Here is a 6,000-nt window from a genome sequence, read left to right on the forward strand (position 1 = left end):
TTGTGTGTTACACAAAACCCTAAATTTAAATCAAAATTCGCATGGAGAAATCATGAAGACTGTATCGACGTAACCTTTTACAATGAACTCTTCATGATCTCCACTTGCGAGGAAACATGTCATAAGTGCTACTTTAGTACTCAATGACCCTTTTTCACTTTTGTCCCATGATCAGTACTTTTGATCACTTTGGTATCTATACTCGCAACATCTTGGGAGTATTGGACATATCTGGTTGTTTTAGATACCATGGAATACATAATTAATCCAAGCACATGAGTGTGTGGAATCTCCATCATGTATTTTGCTCATCGGTGTTTTGGGACACTGATTCTTGCAAAAACTCTTTCCATGTGACTTCGGCAAGAATCACTCCTTGTCGTTCTTAGTGCTAAACGGTTTTAGCATCTTGTCAATATGTATTTTGCTCAGCCCCATTAGGTAAATCTATCTCCATAGATCATTATGCCTAATATCAAGGCTATTTAGCCCAAGCGCTTCATCGGAAAACTATTTTCAAATGAAGTCCTAATTCGTGTCAAGAAATTTATTTCCAATTAACAATGTGTCAAGGACACAAGGTTTTCAGAAATATCATTATGTTCCCACTTACTTTCTTGAAACCACAAGCATCTTCATTACTCATTGATGAAGTCAAACCCCTTTGACCATTCCATCAAAAACGAAGATTCCAACTCCATTTTGCTCTCTTCTGTCCATTGCTAGAACTCTGAAGTTTGCATACTTACTAGCATACTCTGGACTGACAAAATACTCTGGATTGTATCACATACAAGTCCTAGGTTGTATTTCCATTTCATGGAAATTATTTTGTCATCCATGTTGCATATCTCATGTTTGAAATATGTATTAATTGCTAGTTTAACCCGAACCGACTTTAAGCATTGCTACGGTGAGACAATCTCATTGTAGTCAACTCCTTGAACTTGTTATTGCAACAAGTCGAGCTTAATGTATAAAACATTTTTATTCATATCAGTTTATAGTCCCATTACAATCCGTTAGACTCCAAGTCTTTTGGAGGGTTTATCAAGATTTAAATCTTGAATCATTTATGAAAACTATCTCAGATTATATTGGCATTTAGCCAATTCCGGAGTCAGGGCCCATCAACGTTCCTTGTGTATCATAGGTATACTGTTGTCTAACAACATTATCTCGTTTGCGCACCTGAGAGGTTTGCATGAGCTTTGCCTACGTTGTTCAGCTGCAAGTTTGACCGAAGTCCATTCATCTCATGTAGAGGCTTCCGTATCAGTCACAGTAGGAAACTCTGGAATCACTTCCAAGGTTCCTTTCCTTCGACCTGATGATGAAGATACTTGTTATCTAGTCGAGTTGCACTGTCCTCCCACTTACCCTTTTGCAAGAACTATTCTCTTTAAAAGCATACCGTTTTGTGGCAAAAATCCTTTGCCTCGGTATAGTTGTGGGGGAATACCCAATGACTTGGGACAACTTACAAAGTAGCACTTGTCTGATTTGGAATAGGTTTGTAACCTTTTACACAAGCCCCATATTCCAAATGATAAGAAAAGATATAACATGGTTGGGTGTACCATACCATGCCGTCATTTCAACAGACCTGATGGAGCTCTTTTCAGTGTAAAAGCCACAGTCTCTAAAGCATTACCTTTTTAAAAGTGATAATGGCAAATTTATTTATGTCATCTTTGATCTTACCCTGTAATAAATGGTTTGATTACATCTTCACGGACATTCCACTCATAGTGGTGTTCCTGGAGGTGTAAGTTATGAAACTCTTTTCACAACTCATCAGAAATTTGCTAGACTTGTAACTCGGATATTCCTTTCTACAATCAAATTGTAGAAACATAATTTCCTTGTAACAATAACTTCTACTTCATTTTTGAAAACCTTTCGAATGATTTCAAAAGATCCATACTTACGTCTCATCAAGGAAATATCCATATATCTACTTGAGTCATTTCTGAAGAGATATAAATCCACTACTTGCAACAACATTTATTGTACTACACACATCAAAATGTAGGATCACCAATAAGTTTGTTGCCCGTTCCTTATGGCCTGTGAACGGTATTTTAGTCACTTCACTTTTCGGAGGAAAGTTGCAAGTGGCACATGATTCAAAATCAAACGACTTCAAAATCCATCATAATGGAATTTTTCCATGCGGGTTTCTCCAATGTGACCAAATGCAGTGCCACCAATGTGTGGCATTGTTCTAGTCTTGCGACATTTAGCATCAGTGTTATGGATGTATCATATTACCATCAATAATCATAGCATACATCTCATCCCATGACAGAAGCATGGCCCTTATGTTATTCATGATTCTGAACAAGAATTGTTCTTTTTATGAACAACCCTTTTGCAACAACATTGTGCAATGGGCTAGAGTGAATGAAACTCTAAAAATGAATTATGGAAGTAAACACAGAGGAAATATATTATTATCATTATTCATAACATACACCTCATTCACAATGAAAGTATGGCTCTTCTATTATTCATAACATCGAACATCAAAAGTTCTCTTATGAACAACCTTCTTGCAAGATACTTTATGCAATGGGCTAGAGTGTGTAAAACTCTAAAATGTTTTATGAAAATAAATACATATGGTAATACACCGATGTAAGATATAGTAACATTTACTATGTCCCATGTGTGTATCTAAACCTCATTCCTAGCCAGTCTTTCATGCGGTAGTAGTTCTTGCATGGATTCGCAACAGAATGTAATCGAGCGGGTATCTTTGCGATAAACTCATAATACCCAAGAATTAGTGATTAACAAGTTTAATCATAATTCCCAAGAACTATTTCTTCTGACCAGCCTTCTATACATCAATAACTCGTATGACATTCATACATATGAGCAGGATATTCCAGTCTTCACTCCTTTTGCCTTTATACTTCTAACAGTTTAACTTTTAGTATTTCTCCTCGCAAAAGAAGCACCCAACTTAAGAGTGGCATTATCCCCGGACTTCCTAGGTGTGTAAGTCATACTAACACCCTTTAGACATCTCCTTTCTCTTTAAGTTGTTGTTTTATTCATCTTTCATCCTATGACACACGTTCTTCTGGATCCATCTCTTATCGGTCAAATGCCCAGTAAACACTTTACTAATCCTTTGCAAACAAACATTGCTTTGTTTGTATCTGAAAACAATTTTCAGTTCCATGAATATCACATAACTATCCCAAACTTTCGAAGTTCGAGTTTCATGGAAGCAAACATATTGCACTTGACCATAACGGAATTCTAGCTTTTGGATCAAAGGACGAGAGTCTCATCATCCATAGCATTTAGAAGGAGTATACGGAAAGCATGAGATAGGACAAAGTCCTTCTCGACACTTTTGAGGACAATCCTCACATTACGTTACCAACCTTAAAGTTTTAACCAGATATTTAACAACTATTCAATTTTCAAAGGGAAGGTGGAAACGTGAGCCATTATTCTACCACTATTATGCTAATCACACCTAGACGATGTTCAAAATTAATTGCACTATGAATTAAACATGTTGATTCAACAGTGCGCTCCCACTCAAATCAATATCTCTCATAATTGGTTGTGAGTGATACAAGATCCACATTTCAATTCAACGCCATTGATGTGGACATCACTGATGATGAGAATTTCAATTGGTAAGAAAACTTGCCGATCACATCTCCATGTGACTCTTGTTCATCTTTTGATGGGTGTGTTCCGAGCTCAGGACGATCCTGCCTGAACGTCAAAGACAACCAAGTGATCTTGCTGCGAGGTCTGACCTCAGCCGCCTCATTCCTCCCGATTCGTTCGTACCCATGTGGACATGGCGCACCCCGAAAAGATACGAAATACAGACGGTGCTACACTTGGGTGAACACTAACTACTTTGATATTTTGAAGTGAGAGATCACCCTAATAAAAAGCGACTACCGCGCAATCAAGAAGGGTGCATCAAGAGGGGTAAACATCTCAGCCAATTCATAATAGCATGATATGGTATAGCCCCTTCTGACGGAGAAGTCTTTCATTTCTTCGTCTTCGGCATTCGCGTCGGTGTTCACCTTCGCAAAGATTGCCACCACCCTATTGATGCAACAGATAATATTGCTATCTCTATAGCTAATAAAATAAGTGCATTACTTAAGGTTGACAATCATATGGCTCCACCCGTCATGCCGAATCATGACACGCAGATCATGTTAATCAAATTACATCATATAGTCATCTCATACATAATCGAATTAGTATGAGCACTGCTATACCACATCACATGCACATCCTGCAAAACCAAGTTAGACACCTCTAATCAATTTACGCAAAATTTTATTTTACGTGGCTTGTTTTGACTTAAACCGCAGCTAAAAATGTTCAACATCAAGTATGATAGTTCATGTTGCTAGATTAACTTTGCGGGGTGTATGAAGCACGAGATAATAAAATCTCGAACCCCATACTAAACTTTGTCATACGCATGACCCCCGTGCAGATCATATCTGCATTGCCGTGTCATCTGCGAAACATCCATCTTTCTTTAACTATGGTGGAACTGAAAGAACTGTTAGCACTTCGTTGATCTGTCAATCAGCATACTCAGGAGCAGCATGAAAGGATCACGGATTGGCAGAACTTTGTGAGATTCCACCATGCCGTCAAGATTAGGATTTATGCAAATTCAAGGGAAGTAATAAGAACATCGGGTAACAGATTTCATCTGCTACCTGCACAAATAATTTTCAGTAATAGAACTCATCTACTACAAATTATATTGTGCAACACCCATACATCTCTATGTATTCTAGTTTGAAACCTGCATCTACGCATAGCACGGCTCTGATACCACTGTAGGGTAACGTAGTAGAAAACAAAAATTTCCGACCTACGCACCAGCCCATGACCACTATGGAGACTGCATACAAGGTTTGATCTTTTTCGTTACCGACTCGTAGCGCGGCGGGAAGTAGAGTCGATGATGATCGGTGGTGCAGATCCCCGCAGCTAGGATTTACAACCTCCCAACCGCGAGGATGTATACCCTCATCTGCCCCTCGGACAGCCCTCCGGGAGGCGGTCGGACAGCCCCCCGTACGTTGTCGCGGACAGCCCTTCGGGAGGACCTTCGAAACTCGGACGGTCACTCAGTCAGCCCTTCGGGAGGCACTCTCGAACTAAGATGGAAACTACGATCTCTGTACAGAGTTGCACACATACGGTGTCATCTATCTGGGAGGGCTTCGCCATCCAGAACTAGTTCCCACCGGAACCCAGAGACCCTTTCGGCTCTACGAAACTATTTCATGGGGAGGGAGAGAGAAGCCAGATCATTGCAATGGAACTTGTATGTGAGAAAGAGTGTGTCTTTAGGCAGCCCCCTCCATCCCTATTTATAGGCCAAGTCCAAGGGTGGCTTCTCCAAGAAGCCAAGGGGATAATACCAAAAGGCCCTCAAGGTGGCTTCTCCAAGAAGCCAAGCAAAAAGCACTTTCACTATTCATGACGACATTTTCAGCGTCCGTTCGAACTGAAAATATTTATGTGGGCTTAGAAAATTTCTAGTACCCACTAAAATAATTTTCAATGCGTTCCGAAACAATTACGGTTTAGTTATTTTCATATGCGAAAAGTAAACAATAATGCGTTATCACTATTCATGAAGAAAAAATTTCGCATCCATTAAATCCAAAAATATTTCTATGGGTCTTAGAATAATTCCAGTACCCACTAAAATGATTTTGGATTCGTTCTGAAACAATTTCAGATTAGTGAATTTTATCTGTGAAAAACAACCAACGCGGTACCGACAGCTCCGAAACATTTTCGATTTTTATACCGAAAAATTCCCAGAAGTTTCCAGAATAATTCTGGCACCCTCCAAGAATTATCAGGCGTGTCCCGAAACCAATTTGATTTAATGGTATGTCTTGAAACAACTTTTCGGTTTTTATGAAACTATTTTGCTATTCTCTCTCTGGAACTCTTCCATTGTCTCCGAAA

This window comes from Triticum urartu, chromosome 4A (assembly GCF_056163025.1).
Source record: "Triticum urartu cultivar PI428250 chromosome 4A, HENAU_Tu73, whole genome shotgun sequence".
Classification (NCBI taxonomy): Eukaryota; Viridiplantae; Streptophyta; class Magnoliopsida; order Poales; family Poaceae; genus Triticum; species Triticum urartu.